The 16785-nt window shown below is 45.4% G+C and overlaps 1 protein-coding gene across 9 annotated transcripts in view; it reads right to left on the reverse strand.

Annotated features, from left to right (window-relative positions):
* MBNL2 (muscleblind like splicing regulator 2) overlaps positions 1–16785 on the reverse strand; it is a 159951-nt gene that overhangs the window by 109909 nt on the left and 33257 nt on the right. The window contains exon 2 of one of the 9 annotated variants that reach the window (XM_028162512.2): positions 15316–15422. The exons of 7 other annotated variants lie outside the window; for them this stretch is intronic. The gene's annotated coding sequence lies outside the window, so the exon portion shown is untranslated. One more of the 9 variants, XM_057532669.1, reaches the window with a different exon arrangement.

Here is a 16785-nt window from a genome sequence, read left to right on the forward strand (position 1 = left end):
AAGTGCAGTTTAGAGCTTTGAGCTTTGAATATAGTGAGGAAAGTTATGCATTAAAAAAGAGAGAAAAGAATGCGAAACTGCAACCGTACTGCAGAAATGATCTAGGCAGCAGTCCAAAAGTTAGGAATGACTCAGATGATTGTGGCAGACACAATAATTAGGCATTCTGAAACAATTCAATCTAATGTGCCTAATCGCCAAAACAGTGTATTAGAACTGTGACTTCCAATTAATTTCACATTTAGGCCATTGATTTTATTGTTGGAAATGCTATAACCAATCATTTGGGATGTGACTCTCCTAAATAATAAGGATATTGTCATTCTGGATGAAGTGTGGGCTCCTTACCCTTTACATCCTTTCTAGTTTACAGAGATTTGAACTTAGAAAGGGAAAGGTAGAAGCCTCCTGACATTTATTCTCAGATCTCTTATACCTTCTCTACCCTTAATACTTGCTTGACGTTAGTGTTCCTTTCTAGGCTGTAAGCACTCAGAGGGTAATAGCAGTTTGTATATTCCATTTCTGTTTCCCTAGGGCCTTAGTTCATGGCTATTTGGTCCTCAAAAAATATTTCTCGACTGATTTAACTGATGACTGACTCACTGACTAAGTGACTAATGAATGCAAGTTCATTTTAGCTGAGTCCAGTTTAGGTTTTAACAGAGTCACAATCTGAGAATGTTCTGTTCTGTGGAATGCTGGAGCTGAATCACATATCTAACACAACAAAAATATAACAAGTCAATTCAGATTTCTAAGATCAGCACAATTAGTTTCTTTTAATATCTCCAAGGATTATGAAATTATTAAAACATTAAAAACTTAACATTACTGACTCAAGCATGAATGAAGGACTAAATATCAGAAGTTTGTCATTTTTATATATTGGCTATGCCACGGGCTACCTTAGATACTTGCTTAGCCTTGATGGCCTTCTAAAAAATTTATAACTAAAAACTTAATGGAGGCTGGAAGTAGGTTATTTAAAATCGTCATGTTCCATAGAAGTTCAGAGAGCAATAATTCTTGAGCGATTCACAAGTGTTCCCTGAAAAAGTAAGTCTCACATCAATTACGTTTAGTTAACTCCAGGCAAACCGAGCTGAACAGGCTTCCTTGCAATAGGGCTTTTTTTGGCCTTGAATGAGTCTCTGATAGGGGAAGAGAAGCAGTGGCGTCTCTCAAGCTTATCTGATTGTGGATCATTTATTTCGCGGGACATCTCCCGGGACTAGTGGGAAATGCTTCTTCATCCCAATACTTCTCTTACTTGTTAGTAGAAGTGTTTGAATGAGTTATAATTGTACGTGCATTTAAGGAAATTGGCAACCTGGAAAGCTATGACACATTCCTAGCTTCCCATTGTGAAATATTTGAGGGGCCAGACAGGTTCCTGCTTGTCTTTTTGGCAGGACTGCATTCCCAGCAGCTAACATCAACTATCTTAACTTCAAGAGTTTAAGAAGATGACTTTAATAACCAAATTGACTCTGGGTCAGGTTTCACCAACCAGCCTGGACCTGCACCCTCATTACCTCTACCCTTACCTCTAAACCCCGTGAGAACAAAGCAAGGGAAGCAAGGGACAAGGAAACATTTCTGCTTGTGTGTTCAGTGGAGCTGAGGCGCCAATAATGTGGAGACAAAATGAGGGGCTGGACACACGTAGTTCATATTTGCCAAATATTTTGCAGCGTCCCTGAGTCCCAAGGACCTGGGTCCAATGGGGTCACAGAACAACAAAGATGCAGGAGATGCTCTTCCTCAAAGCAGCACAGTCTTGGCCGATGCTTCACGTGTAGGAAAAGAAACAGGCAAACACATATTCATGCACAGATGGCAAATGAATAATTACTCAAGTCTTCCTAAAAACCACACAGGAACAATGCTCTTAACTCAATCCAGTGAATGGGGTACACTTTTGCTTATACTTTTAGATAAGAAGACATTTTTTTCCCCCTGGGAGAAACGGAGTGCCATTTCTACTACTATGAAAATCCAACCAGAATTTAGATGGTCAGACTCTATCAAGATGGATTTGCTTTTGAAAACAGAGGAGCCAAGTTTCTGACGGCCAGAGTCCTGTGTAAGTCAAAGATGTTCCACCAGGCTTGTCAGGCTGCCCCTAAATATATCGCTGTCCTAACCGTTCATGAATCCACTCTTTCTCCCAGCTTCTTCTCTGTTTCTATCCTAAAAGTTACCGAGCTACTGTTACAAAGATATCACCTCTCTTGGGCCATGACAACCTCCATCTTCTGGAGTGGGTACAGCAAGCAGCTGTGGGAATGAGGAAGTGAGAATAGATTTAATTTAGGTCAGGGGAGGCCACCGAAGGAGATGGGCAATGATGGGCAAGGATGGAGAAGACCAACCTTTAACATGGTTATCAAGGGACAAGACTAAATTAACTAACACATAGAGCAAATTACATATTGGGTCTACCAGACTGGAGGTTCCTGGGAGGCCCACTAGCCACACGTGGCTATTGAGCACTTGAAATATGGCTAGCGTCACTGAGGGACTAAATTAAAATTTTTTATTTATTCTTAATTAACGTAAATTTAACTTAAAAACTGATCCTCGGTTTACTTATCGGAAAACTTTTAAGTATGCTTGGACCAACTTGAGTATATGAATCTACTTTTCAGTTGTAAATTTTATGAAGTCTAAATTCAGATCAAGTATTTCTAATAAAAATCCAGCATCCTAATTGAGATGCGTTCTAAGTATAAAATACACACTGATTTCAAAGACTTAGTATGAAAAAAAAACCCATGAAAACACCTCATTAATATTGCTTCATATTTACCACATGGTGAATTGATAATATTTTTAACAAACTGGATTAAATATTATTATTAAAATTAAACTCACTTGCTTCTTTTTAGCTCCCCTCCAAAAAATTCAGAATTATATATGTAGCTTACATTATATTTCTGCTGATGGCGCTGTTGTAGGGGCTTCTGCATTTCTTCTATTAGCCACAGCACTTTCTGGAATGGTGGAAAGTACCCTGTCCTAAGAGCCAGGTTCCAGCCCTTGTTTTGCCAAGCCTCCTTCATATGACCTTAGTAAGTCAATTTCTCTGAGATCCAGTGTCTTCATCTGTAAAATGTTAATGATAGTTCCTACCTACTTTGCATGGTTACTGCCACGAAGGACTGATTACAGAAGAAACATAAAAACACTCTGTGAACAGTCAAGAGCTGTCCCAAAGCAAGGTGATGAACGGATGAGCCTCTGTATAAATATTTGTTGAATAAATCCACTTCCAGGCTTCCTCTCTGCAGTCGTTCACTCTCAATGCCTGGGGTAGCTCTGCTCCAGCCACAGATTCTGAGAGCAGGACGGTACCTTGCAGATCACAGAGCTGATCTGTGATCGCAAGGAGCGCCCCTCATTTCTCAGACCGTCTTATTCTGCAGCCGAAGGGAACCCACAGAGAAGTTTCCCCGAGTACACCTCCCACGGTGTCACTACAAAGGCCTGAGCCTGCTGTCTTCCTCCAGCTGCCACCAACCCAGAAGTAGATGAAACACTTTTAGGGCCCGGCGGTCACCCTGGGTGTGATGCCGAGTCCCAGTACGCCGGGTCGCAGTGACGGGGAGTTCATTTGGCTCGAGGCCTTGGCGGGAGCGCAGCTGCTGAGTAAGCTCGCAGTGTCCTGAGTGAGGGGGGAGCAGGGGCTGGCACTTTCTAGTTCACCTGCCCAGAGGGGTCCCTGTTAAAATGTGTCTGTGTGGAGAGGGCACGTCTTTCTAAGTCTCCAAAAGCTGCCACGGGTGTCAGCTTTGGACCCGTTAGATGCCAGGCACCATTTACCTTTCCTGGAAGTTTCTGCGCTGCTCCGGGAAGCAAGGTCTCCTGCCCCCATTATTTTCCAGTGTTTTCTGTTTAAGTTTTTCCCAGGGCTTTGCTTTTGCTTCTATTTGCTTCGCTCCTTCTCAGTTGTGCTTCAGCTTTATTTCCAGCTCCACAATCAATCCCATCCCATTAAGCTCCTTCCCAGGCAGAACCTGGGCAGAATTCTGAAGCACTTGTTCCCAGTTATTTCTCTGGCCTTTGTTGGTATTCCCTTCCCCTGTCCTCTCCAGGCATTCAGCCACCCCACGTTCTCTCCCCCTCCTGCCTTTCTAAGCCCCCTCACAGAGGAGGGCATGATCTTGCCCTTGAGGCTCTGCTGAGTCACCAGGCTGGCAGCCCTCACCGGCCCTGCACCCTGCAGCGGGGCTCCGGCCTGACCTCCTTCATTCCCCTTTTTAAAATTAATTTTATTTATTTATTTTTTAAATTTTTTGGCCACACCACGTGGCATGTGGGATCCTACTTCCCCCGACCAGGGATCGAACCCGTGCCCCCTGCACTGGAAGCGCAGAGTCTTAACCACTGGACCGCCAGGGAAGTCCCCTTCATTCCCCTTTTGATGGCCTCTCTGTAGTCCGTCTTTTAACACCGCCTGGTAATTATTTTTAAGTAGACATCATTATTCCTTAATTCATGAGAGCTGTGAATATTGATTTATCCAACTGTCTCCCCCCAGTATAAGCTCCTGTGTATCTAATAGACTGTTATTATTTTCCAATCCTCAGAATTCAGTTCAGTGCTTGGTATCTAGAATGTGCTCAACAAGTATTTGTCCAGTAAACTCCTGATCCTCCTACAAAGAGCATTTGCATTTTAATATGGACCAAAGTCTAACCTAAAGGAATAAGGCTCTGAATAGAGAGTTTCAGTATTATCCTGTAGGAAAATTCCAGCAAGTGCCACCGGCTTACCCTGTTGTTGCCAAGTAAGTTGGGGGTGAGGGTGAGGAGCTTCCCCAGAGATAAATTATTTGAGCTTCAAAACCCTGAATCTTTAGGCCAGAGGTTTTCAAAGTGTAGTGTACGTGGGCCAGCAGGCCCAGCAGCCCCCGGGAGCTTATTAAAAATGCAGGTTCTCAGGCCCCAGCCCAGAGGTCCTGGGTCTGAAGTCTTGGGGGTAGGGCCCAGCAATCTGTGTTTTGACAAGCCCTCCAGGGGTGACTCTGAAGCACTCTCCAGTTTGAGAAGCACTGCGGTAAGCATTTCTTGCCGCCCTCCTGCGTGCCAGGCGTCCTCTGGGTTGCTGAGGGAACCAAGATGTCTGCCCTGAGTCGATCACAGGGTCTTGGGGTCACCGATTCCCACACAAACAGTTGCAGGAGGGCTGGCTGAGGGTTTCTCTCAGTGGCTGTGTTTCCGATCAGTCAAAACAAAATAAAACTAGATGACACAGGAAACACCTGAGAGATTTGTCCCCGCTAAGACTTGATTCTATGAGAATCTGAAAAATAGATTGTCTCATAGCTTGCAGATTTTGTTCAGGATGAAGCAGGCCTTTGATGGGGGTAAATAGGGCTTTGTTTCTAGGGCCCTTGTCTGAGAGAGGACCGTCTTAGGGGGCTGGCGGTCCTTGCTGGCCAGCAGCTTGGTCCTCGGCCGCATGACGCCAGAACTCTCCACAGAGGGGCTGCTGTGTAAAGCCCCAGCGCCAGATATGACCAATATGGAGGTTCACTGCTGGACTCATCTTCAAAGGAAAGGCAAGATTGAAGTTCAAGGATAAGGAAAGGAGGTTCTGTAGTATTTCCTGAAATGCCAAAGGACTTGCTGTTCAACAGTACAAAATAATCCCAAGCTTCTTTTAGGGTCTTCACTTACGTGACACTTCATCTTTCAAAACATATTGAAAACTCTTCTAGGTGTTAGATTTTCAGAAAGCTGTGACTTTTGACTGCAGGGAAGAATTCGCTGTGCACGTTCGTTCCTTACAGTCACTCTATGATGTCGCAGGGTGAGTTTGGAAAGCACGGTCCTTCACTCTACCACCCTGGCGACGCTGCCCCAGGCCACGCCCCTAAGACAAGCCCGGGCTGTGGACCCCAGGTGTCCTCGCCTTGCCAACGCTTTGTAGCCAGTTTGTACATTTCTGAAGGGAAACACATCAATCATGTCCAATCCTGAGACTGAGACTGATTAAAACGTTAAGACCGCCTTAAGGAAAATAGTTCTGCAGCACACAGCTCCTCCAGCCAACTCTTGGTCATCTAAGGTATTTTAGCTGTCTGCCAGACAAGGCCTCCTAAAGAGCTGATTAAAGGATCCTTGCAAAACAAAACGATTTCTGAGTCAGACAGTCAAGGACTCATTATCCATTAAGTAATTTATGGGATGCCTTTAATTTTATTTTGCATAAATCTAATTACATAAAGAAACTATGTCTCCTTGAGTTTCCTAACTTCTAATTTGGAGAATCTTGGATTTCCTATTTTTAATCCTTTATTTATTTATTTAATTTTGGTAATTCATTTTCATGAATTTTTCCCTTTTTACATATATATATGTATTTTTAAACATCTTTATTGGAGTATAATTGCTTTACAATGGTAGGTTAGTTTCTGCTTTATAACAAAGTGAATCAGCTATACCTATACATATATCCTCATAGCTCCTCCCTCTTGCGTCTCCCTCCCACCTTCCCTATCCCACCCCTCTAGGTGGTCACAAAGCACCGAGCTGATCTCCCTGTGCTATGCGGCTGCTTCCCACTAGCTACCTATTTTACATTTGGTAGTGTATATATGTCCATGCCACGCCCTCACTTCGTCCCAGCTTACCCATGTAAATTGATACAGCCACTATGGAGAACAGTATGGAGGTTCCTTAAAAAACTCAAAATAGAACTACCATAGGACCCAGCAATCCCACTACTGGGCATATACCCTGAGAAAACCATAAGTCAAAAAGAGTCATGTACCACAGTGTTCATTGCAGCACTATTTACAATAGCCAGGACATGGAAGCAACCTAAGTGTCCATCGACAGATTAATGGATAAAGAAGATGTGGCACATGTATACAATGGAATATTACTCAGCCATAAAAAGAAACGAAATTGAGTTATTTGTAGTGAGGTGGATGGACCTAGAGTCTGTCATACAGAGTGAAGTAAGTCAGAAAGAGAAAAACAAGTACTGTATTTTTTTTTTTTTTGGCTGTGTTGGGTCTTCGTTTCTGTGCGAGGGCTTTCTCTAGTTGCGGCGAGCGGGGGCCACTCTTCATCGCGGTGCGTGGGCCTCTCACTATCGCGGCCTCTCTTGCTGCGGAGCACAGGCTCCAGACGCGCAGGCTCAGTATTTGTGGTTCACGGGCCTAGTTGCTCCGTGGCATGTGGGATCTTCCCAGACCAGGGCTCGAACCCGTGTCCCCTGCATTGGCAGGCAGATTCTCAACCACTGCACCACCAGGGAAACCCAACAAGTACTGTATTTTTCATCTTTCAATTCTTAAAACACATTGTTGAAAAATGATCCTTCCTTCCTGTGAGTGGCTTGACGTCTCCAGCTCTATTTCTGGAGCTTAATTTAAAATATCTCTCCACATGCTCTCTCCCTTGGTCCTTGACTCCCCGTATCCTGCGTGTCAGATGCGAACGCCCGGGCTGGAGAGGGACCCAGAGCAGCACGGGCTGGAGGCCTGGGCTAAAAGCCACTTGACCTCCAGGAGTGGGTGTAACCCTGCTCTGTAGTCACAGCCACGGAGAAGAGGGCCCCGACTGGGGACTTCCCATGGGAACCCCCGAGGACCAATTAAAAATACAGAAATGAAAGCAGTCCCAACTGCCAAAGCAATACAGAACCTCACTGACTTTTCCAAGAAAAAGAGTGAAGGGAGCAGCAAAAGTGATTGTCCTTAAAAAGATTTTTCTTTCTAGACACCTTAAGATTTTTTTAAAAATTTATTGGAAACATAAATGAAATCGTGCTTTGAAACTTTGGCATGGGTTCGGGGTAAGAACAAAGTTTTCTACCCTGGATTCCAGTCAGTCATTCCTCTGCCCCGAATAGCTGTCAAATGTCACCTAAGCTCTCTGAGTCTCAGTTTCCTTGTTTGGAATAATGGAGATGATTGAAAATACCTAAACCATAAATGGATGTATTGCAACCAAAATATAATTAGTAGTATATTATAAGGACTCTCTATTTGGTGTCTAACCCTTATCAGCGTTAGATAAGGCATCAACTTTCCTTAAATTTGTGTTCATGTACACACACATACACACACACACACACATACACATATACACACACAGGTGGAAATGACTCCTACTCACTAAGAGTTATACATTTCTGTAAAGCAAATGAAGTGTAACTTAAAGAAAGTAGAAAGTCTCTTTCTTTGATGGTGGTACAAAATATGAAGTCCTTCAGAGAATGTTAGACAAACCTTTGATAGATGCTCTTCAAAAACTAATTCTAAACACTCATTCATTCTAAGCAGGGAAAGAACCATGGCTACCAACCATGTCTTCATTTCACATGCTACTTGTTCTTTTGAACATACTTTCGAATACATTTCTATAGAGGAAATTAAACACCAGAGCACCCAAGTCACACAGTAAGTCAGATAAGCCAATGTTTCATAATAACAGAAATAATAGGAGAAATTCCCCCACTAAAAATTTTCCTCTTGGACCTTGTCTCTTAAAGTACAAGTGAAAAATTCATAAAATCCAGAAATCATTTTAATGCACGAAAATTCCCAGCCCATTTTCATTGTAGTTTCCAGGAACGGGCAGAAAAAGAAATCCCTTCTTCAATTAGAAGAGGAGAGATTTCTAAACATACTCCTGAAACTACAGCCAGATATAATATATTCAACACATATTTGTATTCAAATTATGTTTTTTCACTGCGCCTGTGTTTTCTATCTAAACATTTATCATTCAGTTAGGAGCTGCTCTTATTAGAATAAAAGCAATTGTATTAGATACCATTTAAGACTGACAGCACTTACCGGTTTCCTGGATGTCCAGGACCCGGTGGCTGCAGTGAGAACAATTATCGAGCTACAGGCTGCAACCTAGGCCTGAATGCCAGAGAATTCTTCCTCAGAACTTCCATTTCCTTCCCAGCCACAGCTGCTGGTAGCCAGGACCGCTTTTCAGCTGACCTTTTCCCTTTTCTCTCTCTCTCTATATCACCAACCAAATGCCTAGGTCATCTGCCTGTACACGTACAAAGACCAATGCCCCCTTCTTTGACAAAATTTTTGTAACATAACTTTTATTACCACCAGATGAAAATCGTAAATAATCTAGCCAACATGTACACATTGAAGAAAACTCAATATATTGTCATAACTGAAATATAACTAAGATATCAAAGGAAGTCGTTATTTATAAAACAAATAATGTGTGTTTTAAAATGTCCATGCTTAGGCACAAATATGTTAGAAGACAGAATGAAGTGGTCGGATGTTCACACCTTATTTTGTATGACGGGCACAATGCAGACTGACATGGGTGAGACAGGTGACGTGGCTTTTCAAGATGCCAATCAATTCCTGTTAAAGTTCCTAACAAGTTAAAGAACAATCCTGACTCAATTTACACAGTTGTTGTTGTATTCTTGGAAAATTCAGTTATATTGACTGTCCAAAAAATAAAAAATAAATTAAAAAAAACACTCCATGCAAATACATGAAACAGTTAAGTTCTTGACCCAGATCACCCAGAACAGGATTTTTATCCATGTGAATGTCCAGCAGGACACTCAGAACTCATGAGATACAGACTAGTTCTTTACTCCCAGGGAGTCATATTCATTGCTAGATGTCAAAATCCTTTACTTCAGCCCATTACATTCCAGAGATGTTGCCTGATCATTAGGACAAGGGGTGGAAAATGCTCCTTTAAATTTCCAAAGTTCTCTATAGGGAGTGGTGTTGTCCCCATTGAGAATAGTGCTGTAGGGTCTTACGCTGAGTTAGTCTGAGTAAGTAGGCTCAGTTATAAAATATCAGGATCTTTACTCTGGTAGATATTGGGGAGCACTTGAGCTCTAGACAAGACCCCAACTGGAGGATCACTTAGGATGCACTAGAATTAGAAGAGCTCGCAGGTGGTGAAACTGGTTGGCGATTCCAGCAATGGTCCAGGAGCAAAGGAGTAATCCAGGCCCAAAGTTATACTGCAGGGGTGGGAAGGAAAAGGAGGAGGGTGATTCCAGATCATGGCTGGGGTAAAATCATCAGAAAAAGATAAATTGGGGGGATTGGGAGTGAGGAGCACAGGAAAGAGATTTGTCAAAGAGGACTTCAAAATGTAGGTCCTGTGTGGGCAGAAGAACACTGATGCTTTGCCCAGGAGGAAGGATGTTGGGAGTGGAGGCAAATTGGCAACAGGACATAGAGGTCGTGGTCATGGATACATAGTTGGAATTAATGTTCATAGAAATGATAACTAAAACCACAGAATGGCTAAAATGGGAGAGAGAGAGAAACATATCAATATTTACATCTGTGTGTATATCTAGGAGAGAAAAAAAGAAAGAGTTGGACAGGGTCATGGACACATTGTTCAGTTATTTAGAGGTGACAGAAAGAAGAGGAGCAGGTGACACCACAGGAAAAGAATAATGAGAGACAAAAGAGCCTCTGAATAGCGCTGCATCCAGGGTGCTGGGAGAGAGATTCAGAGTTTCAAGGAGGACCGAGCAGCCAAAAATGTTCAGTGCCACAAGATCGAGGGCATGTGGACAACTGGTGGTGGCTAGACGCCATAACAAGGAGGTCACGGCTGACTTTCAGGTGGCAGTTTCTGTGGCACTTGCACAGGGGGAGGGGGGAGCTCCCTGGAGTATCTGGGGTCGCAAGGACACCACGGAGCAGCCAGGAGAGTTTTGAAGCCCCTGCGCTCTGCAGGCACATGGCCCCTGATCACCTGTGCGCTCCTGGGGAAGTGACCTTTGTGAACCCGAGGTTTGCGCACAGAACTGTAAGAGACCCAGGAGAGTGGCGAGAACCTGCTTCTCCATCACTCTCCCTCCTTTCCTTTCTCTTCGGAGTGGAAGGAGAGAAACACAACAGGAACGTGGGAAAGTGCCAGGATGGGGGTGTGGGCCAGAGGAGGCACCAAAGGTAGGGGAGGGACGAGGGCATTAGCTCCACGGGAGGCTCTGAGACGCGGGCCGACAGAAGGAGGGGAGCGAGGGCGACAGCCCGGTTTCCCGTTGGAGGGCAGGCAGGAAGAATGGGGCAGCTCTTGTGGCCCCTATGTCTCAGCCGGGGAGGAGATGATCTACCTGGTGAGACAGGCTGAGGCGGGACCTGGGACGCTCCCCACGGGAAGGGAGAGAAAGCCGAGGCGTGTCAAGCGGCCCGGGAGGCACCACCTCAGTGGGACAGCGTGAACCTCTTCTGAAATGAATGATTTCTCCATCTATCCTCGGCAACCTGAGAGCAGGGGCAGAGAAAGGATGCTACCGAATTCAAAGGTCCAGGCCTCGGAGGTGGGACAATTTAAAGCAGCACAAAGGGTGGAATTCTAACAAGAGGACATGCAGAGGTGGCTGAAGCCGAGGAGGTGGGTGAAAGGGCCGTACTTCTCTCCTTGCGGAAATTCTATCTGTTATCCTGTGACTGTGTCTGAGCGCATCATGAAGTATCTGGGGGTGTGTGTGTGTGTGTGCGCGTGCGCGCACACGCGGGCGTGAGTGATGTCAGAAGTGCGCACGGCTGGAATCCCCAACCACGAGGGTCTGGATCAGTCGTGGGCTCAGCACATAATGATCACATGTGATCCGCGAGTGAGTGACGAGCCAGTGGCTTCCCTTGGGTGCGAGTGAATAGCTGCAGGAGGTGACATAGGAAGTGCGCACGTGTCACGAAGAAAGAGGCAGGTGTTGCAAGAGCCCGGTGGGCAGAGGCAGCTGATAGCTTCCCTGGTTGACAGCACTAACCTGGGGGTGAACAGCGAGATAAGACCCAGGGACCGACTTAAAACAAATATTTATGGAGAAGCATTTGAGATAATGGTTTTCAGGTGAAAGGTAATAACGATGAGAGCATTCAAAGACTTTATGCCTCGTGGCCAGTGTTACTTGGAGGAGGAGGAGGAGGCTGGCATATCTGTGGATGGTGAATGGTGGCGGTGAGGAAAGGGCTAGAACACAGGCAGTTTGGCTGCAAAATCCACCAGGCCTCTGCTTCACCATTCTCTCCTCCAGTTTAGAGCTTTAAGCCCACTGGATAGTGATGACGCCCAAATGTGTATCCCTTCTCTCTCTCTCCCTTCCTCCTTCTCTCCCTCCCTCCCTCCCTCTCTCTGATAGCCCACCTCCCATCCATTAGGAAGTTCCACTGGCCCTACCTTTCTAGTAGATCCAGAACCCAGGCCCTTCTCTCCACCTCCCCTGCGGGCAACTTCAACTACACCATTATCTCTCCTGTAAGTTAATGCAGTAACCTCCTAACCCTTGCCTCCTGCAGGCCCATCTCATATTATTCTGACGAATCCCTTGCAAACGTAATCAGATCACATCACTTCTCTGCTCAGACGCCTCCAGTGGCTCCCCACCTCCTGCGTGTGAAAGCCAAGAACCTTGCGATAGCCCGTACTGACCTCCCGGATCTGCCCACACCTTCGCTGACCTCCTCTCCCCTTGTCCACTCCCCCTCAGCCACCCTTGCCTTTGGCTGGGCTTTGAGCGGTCAAACATGGGCCTGCCTGGGGCTTTGACCTGCTCTTCCCCTGCTGAGAATGTGCCTCTCCCAGATGTTCAGATATTAGCCTGGGGTAGGCCATTCCTGATGTGATATTGTTTCAGTCCTACCTCCTCACTCCAGCTCACTCTGCTTTACTTCCCTCCGAAGTCCTGATCATTATTTTACACTCACATATTTACCTACTTATCTGTTCATGTTCTCCCCCAACCACAGTGTGATGTCCGTGAGGGCAGGGTCTGTCTGTATCCCTGACATCTAGTGCAACACCAAAACTTTAGGACATGGTAAGCACACAATAAATATTTGCTGAATGAGTGAGTGGCTGAATGCACAAATAAGTGAAAGAATATACTACACAGCTCCTAGTTTGTACTGCCTTTATGGTTTGCTTTGTTCCATCTTCATGATGTGATTTGTAATATTCCTCAACCATTGTTCTTGCGGTTAGCTCTCTGGGACTCTGATTTCTTAGCTTTAAAAATGGAGAGGGTGCAACAATTTCTAAGGCCACTTCTGTCCTTCAAGTTCTGTGATTGTGCAGTGATTGGCAAGGCTGGTTTAAGGAGAAGTGTATTTTTAGGAACTCTTCTGGAAATCTTATCAGCTCGGCTGGGTTTGGCCTAGATTTGTTAGCCGGCTGTTCGAGCCGGGGGATCTAACAGGAACATCAGTGCGGGGGTTTGGGGGGAGCCTTTGGGGAGCTCGTTGTGTTCCTGCTCCAGAGTTCAGATCCAAGGGGGCGTCCAGGCGGGGTGGAGAGGTGGCAGGCTCTGTACTCAGCACCCGGCAAGGAGCAGCTATTGAATACTTCAGCCCCAGGCTGCAAAAAGGACACAGATCTAGGTCTTGGGGCCCCAGAGGTTTAATTGTTCTTCTTTACATTTTCTCTTCTGAGAAAAGAACAGCACACAGAACGCTACTGTGCACCAAGAGCTCAGCCACCCCCCAGCCCTGCTTCACGGTGTGGCGGTGGGAGCTGCTCTGCTCTCAGACCTCCAGGAGGCTCTTGAATTTTCTGAATGGAAGCAATACTGGCTCCTGAAGGCTGTCAGCCAAAACAGGTTGCTAAAAGTGGACATGAATTTGTTTCTTGATAAGACTGGGCTCCAAGAGGCCCTGCCCCAGCCGTGCTATTCTCCAGCAAGTTAAGGCACAGTTTGTGAGCCACACGGACCCTCAACACAGGGTACCCTGGGGGGTTAACGTATCTCTGAAGGCAAACCAGAGAGAGTGGTTTTCCTCCGCCCTGGTCCCCTGAGCCAACGGCCATTGCTAGGTCCCATTCTTCTCGAGATTTGTGAGCTGGTGTTGAATACATCGCAGAGAGGTTCTGCTGGGAAGAACCTTCCAGCTTTCCATTTTCTTTTCACATCCAACCCCACCCCACTAACTATGGGGAACACAATCATTCTGTCACAGAACCAGATATGGGGTATGTGGATTGGATGCTCCCAGGGTTCAGAAGACCCCAGAAGGATGCAGAGTGCGACTTGTTTGTTTGAACACTGTGGGAAAGATACCAGCAGGGTCAGGCATGCAGGTGATGGTATTTCATTAATATTTAACCAAATAAAAATTTCCCGACAGAGCACCATTTGACTTCAGCAGAAAAACAGAGCCCAGGAATTCAGGATCAGGGAGAGGTCAATCTCTTAAAAGAGGATTTTAGTTTTGTTGTCATTTCACTGACCCTAGAAGTTAAAAAAAAAAAAATCAACTTCCTGCCACACTTTTAAAAATCGCCATTGACAAGGCACGACTCAAGTCGCAAGTACAAAGCAGGCTACAAAGATGGTGTGTCAACAGTTCCTCTTATCTTTCAGGAGATGGAGCTAGAATCGAGATCAACAACAAATATTTACTGCACTTAAACCGGGAGCTCTGAGTAATAAAGAAGGACAAACCTGGCAACCAAAGGGATATTCTGTAAAAATGTACGGCACTCTGACACGGGGCGTTACCAGGTCCCGTGATTCCTAATTGCTGGAGGCAGGTAGCATCGGCTCACGATTTGTTAAATCAAGCTCGCCCTCCTGTTCCTTCCTTCTTTTGTTGCCTCTCCGCCCAGACAGGGCGCTCCTCCGAGGCTAATCACCACTCTGGCTCTGCTTCCCCGCTGTTGCCAGTTGTCATTATTTCTAAGCGACGTCACCCTGTGCTGTGTCACCATGGCAACAGCGGGCCACCACTTTGAGGCGTGCAACGGGGAAATGAGAAAAGGAAAAATAGTCACGGGCTGAACCGCTCCTGGTCACGAGCAACTTCTGAGGTGGCAAACGTGTTTCTTCCCATTTTATGGAAGGGGAGACTGAGGAAGGGCTCAGGCTCTCCCGCATTCCTGTGCATGGAGGAGCAAAATGTAAAACCTGATGACCACACCCATGGAGGTCACTCAGCTATTTCAACAAACAAACGAAAAACAACATAGAGGGTGGGTGCTTTGGTATTTTGTAGATGAACCAAAAGATCCACAGACATCTATTTTAATGTACAAAACACTGCTCTCTTAACTACATATTTTGCACATTTTTTTCAAACACACAATTCTTATTTAAATGTAAGTAGTGTTGCTTTCCCGGGTCTACCGACCTGTGGACTCACTCAGCTCCTTAGTTCTCCTCTGCCAACTGCATTTCTTTCAAAAACATCCATTTTCCTTTAAGAGTTTTTTGAGAGGCGTACTGCTGAGTCAGAAAACTAATAACCTGGTATAACCTGTCATACCACCCTCATGACACGCTCTCAAGTTACCTGTTCATTATTTTTCAAAATGATTTTATCACCTGCGTTCCCATGTGCATACTTCAATTGCTCTTCTAATGCTGCTTATTCCTGAAACTGGTCTGTCCTCCTTCTCTAAGAGAACCAACAGCTTTGAATCAAACCAAATCTGACAAGATAAAATGAGAGAGAGGAAAAAACGTAGAGTCTGAAAAACACCTTCTCTGGTATGCAGATCATCCCATGGTTACCCACATATGCTCTTTGCCTATTCCAGTACCTGAAATCTTTTTTTTTTTTTTTTTTTTGGTCATTAACACTATGTATGAAAAAGCAACTTGTCCATGAAGTAATGCTTTTACATTTAAAGTATGATTTTCCTAATGCAGTCTCTTTTTAACAGGGATGAACTTGGAAATAATTTTTATGATGCCAATAAAACTTTATGTGTAGATGTAAATGATGTTTTGCTTATTGGAATGGGTCTTCTTGGCAGCAATCAGAATGACTTTCTTAGAATTTAACAGAAGTGTGCATCTAAATGAGACATGGATGGTTGACTTAAATCCAGGCTTCTTTTTTTTTTTTTTAAATGATTTTACAAATCCAGGCTTCTGAGAGTCAAGAGATGCAGCTTACAAAACCATGTGCCCTTGAGCCAGCCTTTAAACTTGAGAGTTCCTCTGCCCCATCAATAGCAGGTTGTTTCTATGACTCTACTGATCAACTGTCTATGAAAGCATTGGAAGACTTAACACAGAACACTAGTGTGAAGATTTCATCCCTGGGGTCCTTCCGGAGCCATGGCAGGAAGATGGCAACTGACGGTGGAAATCTTGGTGAAGGCCAGTGATAACCCTGCAGCCCTTGGCAGAGATGATCTTGTTTGCATCGCTTTTCCCAGGAAGAATGACTCAGCAGCCAACATTTATTAGGCCTGACTCCGCGCGCTTCACCGGGCCCGACACTATAACCAACTCCCCGTCACCTCTGCTAACAGGTATTCCCAGGTCTCATCCAGCTTCGCAAGTGATGGTTCTGATATGTTCAAAGAAAACTGATAATAAAGATCCCTGTCCCCGGGGGCTTCCCTGGTGGCGCAGTGGTTGAGAATCCGCCTGCCAATGCAGGGGACACGGGTTCGAGCCCTGGTCTGGGAGGATCCCACATGCCGCGGAGCAACTGGGCCCGTGAGCCACAACTACTGAGCCTGCACTCTAGAGCCCGCGTGCCACAACTACTGAGCCTGCGCGTCTGGAGCCTGTGCCCCGCAACAAGAGAGGCCGCGATAGTGAGAGGCCCGCGCACCGCGATGAAGAGTGACCCCCCGCTCGCCGCAACTAGAGAAAGCCCGCGTGCAGAAACGAAGACCCGACACAGCCAAAAATAAATAAATAAATAAATAAATTTATTTAAAAAAAAAAGATCCCTGTCCCCAAGGCAGCAGTTTTAAGGGTTCACTCATATCTGTCTTAAGCTGACGCTTTAGGCTGCTCAAGGGTGTGGCCTTCAGAAACAGCAGCGCTCTGGTC

This window comes from Balaenoptera acutorostrata, chromosome 18 (assembly GCF_949987535.1).
Source record: "Balaenoptera acutorostrata chromosome 18, mBalAcu1.1, whole genome shotgun sequence".
In the NCBI taxonomy this organism is placed as follows: Eukaryota; Metazoa; Chordata; class Mammalia; order Artiodactyla; family Balaenopteridae; genus Balaenoptera; species Balaenoptera acutorostrata.